Source organism: Heloderma suspectum, chromosome 6 (assembly GCF_057233095.1).
Source record: "Heloderma suspectum isolate Gila_16-S chromosome 6, 16-S_ref, whole genome shotgun sequence".
Lineage (NCBI taxonomy): Eukaryota > Metazoa > Chordata > Lepidosauria > Squamata > Helodermatidae > Heloderma > Heloderma suspectum.
In genome coordinates this window covers 113,605,876-113,620,531 of record NC_139463.1, presented here as the reverse complement: position 1 = coordinate 113,620,531, position 14,656 = coordinate 113,605,876, and positions in this window count along the sequence as shown.

Here is a 14,656-nt window from a genome sequence, read left to right as displayed (position 1 = left end):
CATAGAAAGTGGCTGTGCCTGTGAAGCAATAAAAGAGAAGGCTGTCTTAACATCCAGAAAATATGTTTGGGGAGTTTATATATCACTGGTAGAATTATCATTAGGAGCTTTACTACATGAGGCTGTTAATTGGCTGTATCTACTTTTGGTTTCATTGCAGAATTGAGATCTGAGCACTACACAAAGAGTGTTTCCTATCCTGCTTTTCTTCTACATAACATCTAGATGGCACTTTGGTATAGTGGAATAGTGCACATAGACAAATGAAAAAAAAAGTTTTCTTTCACATCTACAATTAAAGATTTCATTTTCTTAGCTCTAACAAACTCCTCAAAAGTGCTCCTTAGACACAGAAGTAATACTGAAGGGTCATGATATTGTCTTAAGAATCGCTCAACAACCATGAGTAGGGGATGATGTTGTTCAGTCGTTCAGTCGTGTCTGACTCTTCGTGACCCCATGGGCCATAGCACACCAGGTCTTCCTGTCCTCTGCTCTCTCCTGGAGTGTGCTCAAGTTCATATTCACTCCATCAGTGATGCTATCTAGCCATCTCATCCTCTGCCGTCCCCTTCTCCTTTTGCCTTCAGTCTTTCCCAGCATCAGGGTCTTTTCCAGAGAGGTTTCTCTTCACATTAGGTGGCCAAAATATTGGAGGTTCAGCTTCAGTATCTGTCCTTCCAATGAGCAGTCAGGGTTGATTTCCTTTAGGATGGACTGATTTGACCTCCTTGCAGTCCAGGGGACTCGTAAGAGTCTTCTCCAGCACCACAGTTCGAAAGCATCAATTCTTCGGCGCTCAGCCTTCCTTATAGTCCAGCTCTCACAGCCAATCCGGAATAAGTCTGTAACTGTTGGAGTCACTTAGGGCATGTCATTGTATTTACAGAGCAATTTGTATACAATAGGCTGCTAAAACATCCTACAGTATTTACACTGTATGTTAATGTACTTGGGCAAATATATCCACAACCTTAAAGCTTTGAATATCTCATCCTTTGAAATGCCATACAAAACATTTTCCCATTTATTTATTTTTTTGGTATTAGTCTATTTTTGATGCAGTTGGTCAGTGTTGTCTGTGAATACTTTGCTTCTTCTGTCAACTTTATAATTTGTTGCTGCAAAACTTATTGTTCTTAGAAGACTCCAAAGGGGGAGCTCAAAATGTGAACTTCCCTGCTCAAACACTCCACCCCGTTTTGAGCTAGCCTTTAGTTTCCTTTAAGATAAATCCAACTCAAAATGGATTTGGGGCCCTGCCAAAACTGCTATCCTGATTCCTGACTTTGAGAGACAGATGCCCTCACCCCGGCGCCAGCTTGTCTGGCCGAAAGGGGGGGCATTGCAGGCGGGTGGGGTGACAAGATGTAGGGGCCTCTGATTGGTTCACCCCAGTGGCACCACCATGCTAGGAGGGGCAGGCTGTGTTGCCTTAAACTCAGCCCCCTTCCCAATCTCAGCTCTCTGGCTCAACGCAGCTTGAGAGAACTACAGCTCCGCCGAGAAACAACGAAGGACACCTGCCTGCTGGAAACCGTCGTCGTCGTTGTTCCAGCCACTTGAACTTCTCCTTCTCCTCAGTTCCTCCTTCGTGGTCCTGAGGGCTCAGCACGCCTGCTGCAGCTCCGGCTTTGCCGGCAGTCGCGGCAGGGGCGCACGTGCTCGGCCGCCGCCGCCTTCACGGCTGGCGCTTGGTCGCACCGGCAGGAGTGGAGGCGGCTGCCCAGCGTCACTCACCCAGGGGAGGCGCTGGTTGCCCGCTCCTTGTGCGCGGCCCCGCCTGGCCGAGGCTCCTCCGAGCACCCGCCCTCCATTGTCTCCCTCGGGCGGTTGCCGCGTGCCTGCGCCGCCATGGCTCCGGTGTTGCCGGCGCTCGCGGCGGGGGCGCGTTTGTGGGGGTGCCACCCCTACGGCCGGCGCTTTTCACCCGATGGGGGCACCGTTGGCTGGGACGGCGCGGGCCCGGGTGCGCCGCCTCCGGTATGCTCCCCTGCTGTGGCGCCCACGCTCCCGGCGGACTCCGGCGGATTGCCACGCACCTACACCGCCGCGGCCCCGGGGTTGCCAGGGCTCGTGGCGTGGGGCGTGTGTGCACGAGTGCCGCCCCCTCTGCCGGCGCTTTTCGCCTGATGGGGAGGCCTGCGACTGTGACGTCGCAGGCCCGGGCGCGCCGCCTCCGGTGCGCTCCCTGCTGTGGCGCCCGCGCTCCCAGCGGCCGGGCGCCCGCCCCCTCGCTCGCCTCCTCCGGCGGATTGCCGCGCACCTACACTGCCGTGGCCCCGGGGCTGCCGGGGCTCGCGGCGAGGGCGCGTGTGCGTGGGCGCCGCCCCCTCAGCCGGTGCTTGCCACCCGTCGGGGGCGCGGGGGGGTGTGGGCGCACGCCCAGGCGCGGCACCTCCTAGTGCGCTCCCCTGCTGGGGCGACCGCGCTCCCCCCCCAAAAAAACCCACCAAAAAATATTAAATAAATAAATACATAAATACATAAATAAATAAACAAATAACTGCAGCCAGGCACCCCCCCCCCCACCGGGAGGGGGAGCACCTGCCTGACAAACCAGGGGTTCCAGGTTTGATCCCCGGCACCTCCAGGCAGGGCTAGGAAAGAATCCTGCTGGAAATCCCTGGACAGCCATTGTTGCTGAGCAATGTTGGCACTCTTTGGCTGGAGGAAGCAATGGTCTGTCCCAGTATAAGGCAGTTTCCAACGTTCAGCCAAAAAAAACACACACTTTTGTTCTCGTTGGTGGTTGCGCGGCCCTGGGCGCCAGCTCTTGCTGCCTCCCGCGAGCGTGGGGAGCTTACGGCGGCAGCACGTGCATCCCCCCCCTGAAAAATACACAAACAAACTCGAAAATACACAAAACAAACAAAACAAAATATCCACCTGGGGACGCCTGCACTCAGGAGCGGCTCCCGTGGCCGCAGGCCCTTGCTGCGCCTCTTTGGCGCCGGGATTAAAGCAGACAGCAACTGCGCCCCCCCCCCTTCAAAGCCACTGTGTTATAGCAGCTAGAGTGTTGGACTGGGACTTGTGAGTCCCAGGTTCTAGACTCCTTTCCAGGGGCATCGTTTAAGGATGAGCCCCTGCTGGGCATGCAGAAGGTCCCAGGTCCAGTCCCGGCATTTCCAGATAGGGCTAGAAAAACTCTACCTGAACCCCTGCAGAGCCATTGAGTCAGCCACAGATTCTCCACCCCTACCCTGTAAGCTAATAAAGTTAATGGCTAGACACACGGTGTCTTAACCGTGAATACATAGACACATACAGAGAGAGGGTCTATGTTTTTGAGCTCACCTCTCTAGCCGCTGCCAGACACTGAGGGTGTCCCCCCTGTCTGGCGGTAATGGCGGCACAGTCGCCTGTTGCCCGGGGTGCCCAGTGACTAGCCCACTGGAACCTCCTGCTATGTGCCTTGACCCTTGCAGCATTTACTTCTTGGGGTGGTGGTTGATGGGTTCGACTGGTCCGGGCACAAAGGCCGTTGTTTCTTCTTGCCAATGTCATACCAAGCTTACCTCACTTTCTACATCATGCCCCCCGAAGAAGGGCCAAGGTTGAAAGATCGAGAAGAGTAGGGCCCCGGAAGAGTAAGGCCCTGCCTCCCATCCCCAACAGTCCGTTACCAAGACCCAATTCTGAGTTTTATGATGAAACGGACCCGGTTTGGGTGGCAATTCTTGCTCAGCATTCTTCAGGGATCCTGTTGGTCCTGCCTAAGTGAACGCGACAGCAGACCCAACGCTCGCTACTTATTTATATTTCAGCTCATCTCTGGGTTCAGTGCACCCATACGCCATTGAGGTCTCCATCTCGCCTTCACAGGTTCACCATGGCAGCATTCCACTGCTGTAGGCAGTCCACCTTCTTGCGGCATCTCCATCAGCAGCGATCCAAGCAACATCCTCCTCCTTGGGGTTTCGCCCAGGCCACGCGACACACCACAGCTGGAGGCGATCCGCCCTCATGGGGCATCTCCATCAGGAGCACTACAAGTGGCATCGCCTCCCTTGCTCCCGGGGACCCAGACACGGCTGCCCTGGATATGGGTGAGATGCGGGACCTCATCCCAGTTGTCCAGTCAGGTGACCTTCAGGGCCGTGGTGTTGCAGCCTTAGGTTACCTCCCTGGGGCGGCTGTCCGTCCCAATGTCATCTCCTTATATGACGCCCGGGCCGCTTGTAGCTCCGCCAGTCACACCCCAGTAACCCCAGCCACTTAATGCAGTATCTTACTGGGTTTTGCTGGATTAATTTAGGATCCCTCGCCTGCCCCCGCCCATTCAGGCATCCACGTAAGGGGCATATCAGATCCCTATGCTAATCTGGTGAGTTGTATTGTCACCAGGGCCACTCCTTCTCGTAATGTTGTTCACCTGAGGAGGTGTCTGAATGGCTTGTTGAGGCCTGTCGCAGGAGGGCCGCCATTGCCCTGCTCTATCTGTGCAGGGAATAAAGCCCCAAGGGCACAGACTCCCAGGACACGTGCAGTTTCCGTCGAGAATGCTCCCTTGTAGCAGTCAGCACTCATGCACCTCTTGTCTAATGCCCGGGGATGAGGAGGTCCCCCTTGGAAAAGCCGGGGCAGTAGGAAGCTCTGCATGGCCCATGCCTAGTTAGGTTGGCGCCGTTACTCCGGCTTTAAGACACTACCCCAACTGGGGGAACGTGTCTTAACTTAGAACTCGGTTTATGCTAGGTTCTAAGGCAGTACTGGCAGAAGGGTTTTAGCCCCCCTTTTTTTTCTCCACACCCTGTTTGCTACTCTAGGGATCTCCCTTCTCAAAATGGTACCCAGGAAATCCTCTAAGGAGTTATCCTGATTCGTAACCTCTTTTCCCTGAGGGCCAGTCAGTTAATCACAAGATCCCTGATCATCTCTGCAAAATGCAACACACCTCTTCATGCGGCAGCTGTCTTGGTCTGGGATCCTGTCCACGGGTCCCTGAGGGGTATGTGCTACATGGAGTCCAAAGACGGTGGTCAATGTTCGGACCTATTGCAAGTATTGCTCCCCTTTCCTGTTTCTTCGGTGCCCCTTAGCTCACAAAGTCTGAGGGCCTCTCTCCCACAGCAACATTCGGTGAAGCCTATCCGATACCCTTAGGTGTTATTCTCACTTCCCTCAGGACAACTTTGAGGTCTTTTAGGCACAGCTCCAAGCAGTTATACATCAGGCATGGCTTCAACTTAGTAGGGCTTTAATGGCATCTCCTTCCGGAAGCGTGAGCCTCTCCTCAAAACCAGACTGCGGACTCACATGGTTCCGCCGCTACCCCATGGGGTTTCAGATTCTTAGGGCAGGTCCAATCGTGCTGTGGGTAGTGGCCTGTAGAGTGGAGACTGCTGCCCCCGCCAAGTACATTGTGAGATGACCTTATAGCCAAGTCAGCAACACCCCCCCCTTCGGTATGAAAACATGACCACGTTATTTATACTCTGTCCTCCTGAAATTGGAGGGTCATGTCATGGTTCAGTGTGTTCACACTCCAGAGTCAGTGTTACAACATCTGGTTCTGGCTCCACCTTGGGCCGGGTTAGGCAAACCCAACTGTCGATGCCTTGTCATGCAATTAGGTCAACATCTTCCAGGTCTTAGCCCCATGGATGCTCCATTCCCAGATCCCATCCTTGCAGTACTATGGGAGACCGGGATACTGAAGCCAGGCATGCCAGCCTGCATTCCATGGATCTCCGTACAGGAGCCACCTGCGACAGAGCAGGTGGGGTGTGCCGCACATTAGGCAAAGCCTCAGTGATAGGATTCATGGCCATTATCTATAGATCATTGGCCACAATTTCACGTCTCCTTAAGGAACAACTGGATATTTGGGACCATAAGTCTCAAGCTGGCCATTTAGCCTTTGGCCCACAAAGGTGGGTTTCACTGACTCCATGTCAGATTTTAGGTTTCGGCGTGCAATATAGTGTTGGGCACAGATGTTGCCTGCATTAGTAAATTAATCACCCTCTCTCTCCGGATACCCCTTTCGGGCTCCGGGGGTAATGGCCCTCCATTTGAGCTTTCCAATAAGACTTTCCCTGTTCCATGTAGCAGCCTTAACAGAATGCAGGGTTGGTCTGGGCTCACAAGGCCGACTCGTCCCGGAGGGCCTTGATTTGCTTCAAGGTACAGGTCTGGCCCAATGTAACCCATTTACTTATTTGGTGATCAAACTGATCAGTATGGCAAGGGCACGGCAATGGCCCACGGCCAAAAGCAAGTCTACGGATTATACTCTGGTGGCACCTTACGGGTTTTATGGAATGCCACGGGTCTGAGGAGGGGTCTCCGTTTTTATCAATTCAACGGTTTACTGTTGACTTAAGGGCAATTGTGCAGTTTCAGCATTAGCTTTACCCCGCTAGGCCTAGGTAATTTGCAGTTAAGAACCCACTGTTGTAACATGGAAGCAGTCTCCATGGCAGCCTCTGGAGATTTCTCTCTCAGGCACATTACGACATTTTAAATGGGGCATCTCAGTGTTTCGGCCTGCATTCGCGAGTTGTCCGCTTCTTCCTGACGCAATTTTTGCTTTGCTTGCCCTAATGTGCTTATTCCTGAGACCAGCAGACTCATTGTACGCCGGTACGGGTGCTCTTACATGGGCACGTTATGATGTCTGGAGCTGCATGAAGGGCGTGTATGTCGTCTTCAGAATTCAGCTTCTGTCACCCCATCACATTAGATCCAGTGGCTCCATAGACGTGGCATATGGTGGGAGTCCCCTCCTCACTCTGTCCCACCAAAGTGTGTCAGTCTTCCTCCGCAGGTACAGGTGCTGCACATTGGAGGGAATGACTTCGGCTGTAAGCCAGGCGAGGACCTGATGGAACAGGCCTTGGTTGAGATGTAGGTGGTCTGGCATACCTGGCCGGACGTAGCCTATTGCAGCCCTCACTGCTCCCATGGATCAATGGGAAGGAATGGAATGACGTTGCCAGTGGCAGGGCACGTCGGAAAGTGCACAGAGAATTAGCTTATGGCCATGTGAATGAGGTGTTGGATTCACCACCCACCAGGGAATTCTGTGGACATGGAGGGAGCGTTACAGGTGGGATGGTGTCCGCCTGTCTCATTTAGTGTATAACATATGTCTGTCTGATCTGTAAAGGGGCCTGCGGGAAGTTCTTCTGCTCAGGTGGGGGGAGTTTCACAAGCTCTAGGCTTGTGACTCCTGTGCCGGCTAGGATGGGCAAAAACAGGAAAGTAGGGATGGTGTGCATGCAGAGGCACCTTATGGTGACAGGTGATGCCTGAGGGCCCCCCGAACGGGTTGTGCGGCTCGGCGGGGGGATAAGGGTTGCCTGGGAGACCAACCCTACTCACTCACCCAGGTGTTGTGTGGCACCGGGTCGGGGGTGACACCGGAAGGTCTATCTCCCCCAGAAGGGGCAGTCCGGAGGGATGGCGAGATCACCGCCACCCCTCAGGCTGGGTATGTTTTCGCCCAAGAAGTGCCAGCTAGCCACTGACACAGTTAGATGCCCATCCTAGTTACCTCTTTGCAAGTATTTAATAAATGTGGCCCAATTTTCAACCCAAGCTTGTTGTCTGTGTCTTCTTTAACCCATCTCCGCTTGCAATCCCCCACTCACTTTTCCCAAATTCCCCCTTCCCAGAAACGCGTTTACAATAGGGAAGACAAGTGAGAGGGTAACATATGACTGAGGGTTCTCTCTTAGGGAGCAGAGCCCCTGCAAAATGTACAGTTTTCTAACTACAAGCCCCATGATCCCTTGCAGGAAATCATCATCATGATCATCATTTTTTTTGCTTTTTTATGTGCTGTATTCAGTATTTCTTTTCCAGCTAAGTAGCAAAATTTCAAAGCCAAGTAAGTCTGAATCCAACATAGGATCTCTTCTCTGTGGAAAGGATTCCTTCTACCACCTAGGAATGGCGGAGAATTTCTCCACGAATCTTCGGGAGGCCGAGCGCCGAGGCATTCGGCCCCCCGAAAGTGTTGGGGAAATTCTCCGCCGCCCCCCGCCCCCCCCGGGATGGGACTTACCGTGGCCGAATGTCCCTTTCGGTGGCATTTCATCGGGGGTGGGGGTGGCGGCCGGTCTCCCGACCGGCTGCCGCCGCCGCCATTGCAAAATAAAAAAGTAAAACAAAAACAAAAACACACACCCGTGACAGGCTACGTGACGATTTACGTAGCCTATCACGGCTAGATTTCCAAAGTCAGCCGTGATAGGCTACGTAAATTGTCACGTAGCCTATCACGAGTGACTTTGGGGGGGGGGAAACGCGTACGCAAATGGCGGCGGCCCATGGGCACCGCCATTTGTGTTCCTTATTTTGGCACGTCTAGTCTACGTAAAGATTTACGTAGACTACGGTGAAAATAAGGGCAACACAAATAGCGTTCCCTTATTTTTGCCACAGTCTACGTAAATCTTTACGTAGACTAGACGTGCCAAAATATGGAATGCAAATGGCGGCGCCCATGGGCCGCCGCCATTTGCGTACGCGCTTTTATTTTTTTTCAAAAGTCACCCGTGATAGGCTACGTGACGATTAACATAGCCTATCACGGCTGACTTTGGAAATCTAGCCGTGATAGGCTACGTTAATCGTTACGTAGCCTATCAAGGGGTGTTTTTTTTCACTTTTTCTTTCGCGGCCGGGGAGACGGGGCGCTTCTCCCCGGCCTGAATTTCGGCCGGGCGAGGCAGGGTGCCTCTCCCCGCAGCCTGAATTTCGGCCGGGCAAGGCGGGGCACCTCCCCCCCCTCGCCTGAACTTCGGGGGGAGAAGCGAAGCAAGCTGCGAAGCAAGCTGCAGGACAAGGTAAGTCCCTTTCGTACATCCCTACTACCACCTGTCAGCCCTGGAAGGACTGAAAGGGAAGGGACACATGGTTTAAATGAATTTGACTTTCTCAGTATTTCTAATGATCTCTCTCTCTCTCAATCTCTCTCTCTCTCTCTCTCTCACACACACACACACACACACTGAGGATTTTCAAACTTGCAACAAGAATGATTGAAAAGGCCCACCACCACCACCAGAGCAGCTGCCAGAGCCTCCCCAAGTAAGTTCTGTCACGGGGGGATTTTGCAGGGGGGCTGTGGGCAGGTGGCCGTTCTGCCATGGATTCCGGTGGGGCTGGATTCTAAAGAATCCAGCCTCACTGGAATCCGTGGTGGAATTCTCTGACATCCCTAAGGACAAAGCACTTTAAGGATGCAATCCTATGGGTAAAGTTGGCTGCCTCCGAACTCAGAGGCAAGTGACTATTCAAAGCAGAGTGGGTGGAGTGCAGAGTGGATCTTCTTCACACTCCAGCTGCCATGCATTTGTGGCTAGACGGCCAATTTCAGCTGTCTAGCCAGAGTGGCTCAGAGCGGGGTGGTTGTGGACAGCATAGAGGAAGCGCCGCACAAGCGCTTCCACCAACCCCATCCCTCTCTGTCCCCAGGAACACCCCTTTTCCCCCACTCCATGCTGCTCTTATGAGTGTGGAGTCTGGGACGAACTGCACTTCCTACAAGGGCAGGGTCAGGGAGGCAGTTCCCCCAAACTGAAACAACCTATGGCCATCTAGCTGCTGTCTAGCGGCCATAGTATTGAGCCCTAAAATAATGTAATTTTAAAGTTGTGTCAATTGAAAACATGGGGGTTGAAAACATGGTTTGAATGGGCCTTATGTAATTGTCAGGACACAGACATAGATCTATAGCAGTGTTTTCACACATAATCAATTTCTGAACATCGGGGACTGATGGGTGACACTGTAGAAGGTGAACAAATTCTACCAGATTGAACCTGGTGGGCCACACTATGGCATGCTCATGAATAGTGATTTCATCGTCTGGGAGCATCTCTGGGTCTATCCTTCCAACTTTCCCAGTTTTGTAAATTGACTATTTTGTGTTAGAAATCATAGAGCTATTTCAGTGTCTTCCAAATGAATCACATTTGAACAATGGGAATGACAGGATCCACCAGAGAAGGTGCACAAATCCTACCTGATTGAATCTCATGGGCCATACTATGGCATCCTCATGAATGGTGACTTCATCATCTGGGAGCATCTCTGGGTCTATCCTTCCAACTTTTATTCGAAGAAAAGAGTCATTGGGGAAGGTGACCCAACTGAGAATATCAAAGCCAGCTACCATTTCTCCATTTTGGTTAAAGGAAACCCTTTCACCAGCAGTATTGTTAAATGAGACACTTCTCAGAAAGTGGTGGAGCTAAACTGAGAGGGGAGAAAGACAATTAAACATTATGTACAGCAAATGAACAATAAGACACTCATAGTTCAGACCTGACACATTTGGTTAAGAACCTCTTTTAAAAAGTTATTGATGGTAAAATTGGCATTAGTAGGCTAGTAATATGAGTAATTATGCATTTTAAAATGCTGGGTGGTGCATCAGTAGGAATAGTAGTAGGTCCTATTAGTAATCATGCAACTAATGTGCAATGTGCATGGCAGTGAACAGAACAACAGGAGTCAAGAGATACACAAGAAATTAGAAATCCAGTCAAGATCCTGCCTAGAGGATCACAGTCTAATGAATGTGAGAACCAAATGGTGAAAAAGGAAGAGGAAGGACATGTGTGACTTCACACTTGGGTAGTAAATGGCATGGAGGAATGCATCACGATCCCAGTTCTAATGGCTTTTACTAGAATAGTCAGGTCACAGCCTTGCCTCTTTCACAGCCCTCCTGCTGGGAAGGATGATATATCCATATCTTATTTCCCCTGCTAATTAATCCTATTTTGCCCTCCTCACATTTAGCTACTTAGTTCCAGAGCAGGGGACTAGGGGTAGGAAGCACTGTCAAGGCAAGAGGACAGGAGCGATTACTGCATCCTCACTATGGTTGTTGGGTATTGAAAACATAGGAGAATCCTTAGGTTGTAATTTGTCTTTTTTTTATCCCCCTAGGTGAGAAAGGTCTATTTTGCAGATTCCCCCCCACCCCCCCCAGCCCAATATCCTCCACCATTTTGGTGGCAGCCACCATTAGATGGCATGGATGAGGATGCAAAATAGTGGCCAGACTGCCGATAGAGTTGCTCCTGCCACTTGCAATAGCGTCATTCCTCAAAATCCAACCAACAAGAAACAAAAACAAAAACCGGGGGAGAGGGAGAAGCTGTGCTACTACCACAAAAGTGAGCCCCACTGGAGAGAAACTGTCGGGGAACTTCTCCCTTGTAGAAATTTGGTGAAATGGTCTTTCTAATTTCTCTGCTTGCCACCAAACAGGGTTTAGAATTTTGAAAGGCTGTTTGCTCACAACTCTAGAATCCCACTAGTGAGTAAGGATGTCTGAGGAATCTGGTTTGGGAGTCAAGCAGATCCCCAAACTTGCCTGACTCAGCCTGTGCAAGGTCGTGGTTCCCAGCTTGCCTGAGAGCTGCCATTGTGTGCAAATTTATGGGTAAGATATTTATGGAAATAGGCATTTTGCACAAATGGCAGCTGTAAACTGTATGATTTATGCCACCATTTATGCCTGAAATTTTTCATAAATCATACTATTTACAGCTGCCATTCTGCACAAAATCACAAGGTCTGTAAATAGCTCGCCCGCAATGTTGGGCAAAATGGTGGCTCATGGACAAGGTGCCACAAGCTGTCATCCGGCAACCACAGACAATCTGGTGGCTTGCTCCATGTGTCCTCCAGGATCAGGCCAGTGGAGGGAGTGTGATGAATGGTGCACAAGGCAGGCGTACGGGAGTTCACCTATCCTTAGTGGTGAGAAACTTTTCTATTGCAGCACTCAGTTAACATGTAATAGGACAAATGGCATAGCACTAGGTGAGTAAATAGGTTTTATTACATGATGATGTCACTGAAGACAAACACAGCCAATGCAAAGGGAAGGGCAATATAGTGTTGACATTATTCCCACCCACTTACAAGCTGAACATGAGTCAGTAGCGTGAGGAAGCTGCAAAAAAGGCTAATGTTATTTTAGGCTATATGAGAACTATAGTTTCCAAGTCATGAGAAGTAATAGTTCCACTTTATTCTGTAATAGTCAACTATTATCTGTAGCATGTGTCCAGTTCTGAGCACCATCCTTTAAGAAGGATATAAAAATGAAATTGGAATGGGCTCACAGGAGGGCAGCACATGGGGTCAGTGGAACAACAACAAAAGTTATATTAATAAATGTTGAAGGAACTGGGTATGTTTAGCATGGAGAAGAGGTGACTGAGGGGTGATGTCAGGACTGATCCTGAGTGCAGGGAGATAGTTAGCAGCTCACATTCAGAACAGGAGCAGCCAGAACTGGGGGAGGCATTTTCACACGCCAGTTCAGATATGGTCAGCATGATTCTCAGGTTACCAACTCCCAGATGGCCGGGCATGAAGCTTCCTCCTTACCCCCCTCTATGAGAAGCAGTGAGCAGGAGGAGGAGGGGCTCAAGGACTGTGACCTAAGAGACATGAGGCGGAAACACAGAGCTAAGAGGGAAACATCAGGGGCAGAGCTCAGATGGTCAAACCGGTTAGCGATGCGTGAGAGGCTACTCAGGGAAGCATCACACGATGGGCAGGACCTCCCTCCGTAAGTTAGCCTAGCCAGACAGCCACCCTTTCAAACTGCGGGCAACTTTTGGTGATCCCATTTGAATCTCCTGGAGGCATTCCTTTGTAGCCAGAGAGTCTTGGAGGATTTGCATCTGTAATGAACCTGTTGATAATGAATTAAAGGCCTGAGACTGAAGCCTCTCCTTTCATGTGTTTGTGTGTGCTTAAGGAAAGAGGGGGCCAAGGGAATCATGACAGGTGACTCTCCATCATCCAACTCTGGATTTTCTGCACTGAGTACATGATTTCATTACACATACTGTAAACACACACACACACACACACACACACAATCCATATGTGCTGTCAACTTAAAAAGAAAGGAAAAGAAGGTATGAAAACTAAAAATGCATAAACATCAAATGGAGATGATCAAACAACATTATGCACTCTAACGTATGTTGATATACACACCTTGAAAGTTGAAATTGCATGACTGGTAAAACCAAGTTACAGTCATCAGACATGACCAAACTAATCAAGGACATTATGATTTTAAGGTAAACAGGAGCACATAGATGTTAATGTTCCACTCCTTCCAGAAGAAATGCTTTCTGGATTGAATTATGTAGTGATTGATGCGATTTTTGTATCAGTTCAATTTTGATAACCATTTACCAAAATTTATGAAATTCTACATATTTGGGACAAAAGGAAATTATTATTATTAATAAATAAATAAATAAATAAGGGCAAAACCTAAACTAACAGATTCATCCATCCAGTCCAAGGGTTTGGCTGCTTAGATCCAAAAAGTCTGGGTTTGAACCCGTGTATATTCAACAATATTACTCCTTAATTAAGGTTGCCATCTCTGTTTTCACACAGGCTCCTCATCTTTAACAGCTACAAGCCAGGCAAATACCCCGTGATCCTCTCCACGCTGGAAATAGATGTACCTATTGAATTTTCCAGGTGCAGAAGGATGTAATTTCACTTCATTTTTTTAAAAGTATTTGCCAACATTAGCAAAGTTTTTCATATTTGGGAGAGAAAAAACTTGAGGTGTTGACAATTTGAATATGGAAGAATGTTAAACTTATACATTTGCTGATCCCTACAATTATTATACAAGTAGTTACGCTCAATCGAAGGAAGATAGTAGGGATGGCGGAGAATTTCTCCCCGAAACTTCGGGGGGCCGAGCGCCAACGTGTTCGGCCCCCCGAACAAGTTTTGGGGAGAAATTCTCCGCACCCCCCTGCACCCCCCCCCCCGGGACAGGACTTACCTTTGGCGAATGTCCCTCCCGGCGGCGGGTCTGGCGGGCAGTTCGTCAGGTCTTCGTCCGGGGCGGGAGCGGCAGCCGGTCTTTTGACCGGCTGCTGCCGCCACCATTCCAATAAAAGAAAAAAAAAATGCCCCCGTGATAGGCTACGTGATGATTAACGTAGCCTATCACGGCTAGATTTGCAAAGTCAGCCGTGATAGGCTACGTAAATCGTCACGTAGCCTATCACGGGTGACTTTAAAAAAAAAAGAAAAGTGCGTACGGATAATGGTGGCCCCCATAGGGAGCCGCCATTCGCATTCCTTATTAGGTCGCTGTAGTCTACATAAAGATTACGTAGACTACGGCGAAAATAAGGGCAACGCTATTTGCATTGCCCTTATTTTCGCCGTAGTCTACGTAAAGATTTACGTAGACTACAGCGACCAAATAAGGAACGCGAATGGCGGCTCCCTATGGGGGCCGCCATTTGCGTACGTGCTTTTTTTTTTTTTAAAGTCACCCGTGATAGGCTACATGACGATTTACGTAGCCTATCACGGGGGCGTTTTTTTTTTTTTACTTTTAATTTTGCGGCCGGGCGGGGCGAGGCGAGGCGCCTCCTCCCCGGCATGAATTTCGGCCGGGCGAGGCGGGAAGCCTCCCCCCCGGCCTGAACTTCGTGGGAGGAGCAGCGAAGCGCCTCCCCCCCACCGCGAAAAGCTGCGAGACCAGGTAAGTGACTTTCGTGCACCACTAGAAGATAGATGCTTCTGAACTGTGGTGCTGGAGGAAAATTCTGAGAGTGCCTTGGACTGCAAGAAGATCAAACCAGTCCATACTCCCGGAAAGAAAGCCAGACTGCTCACT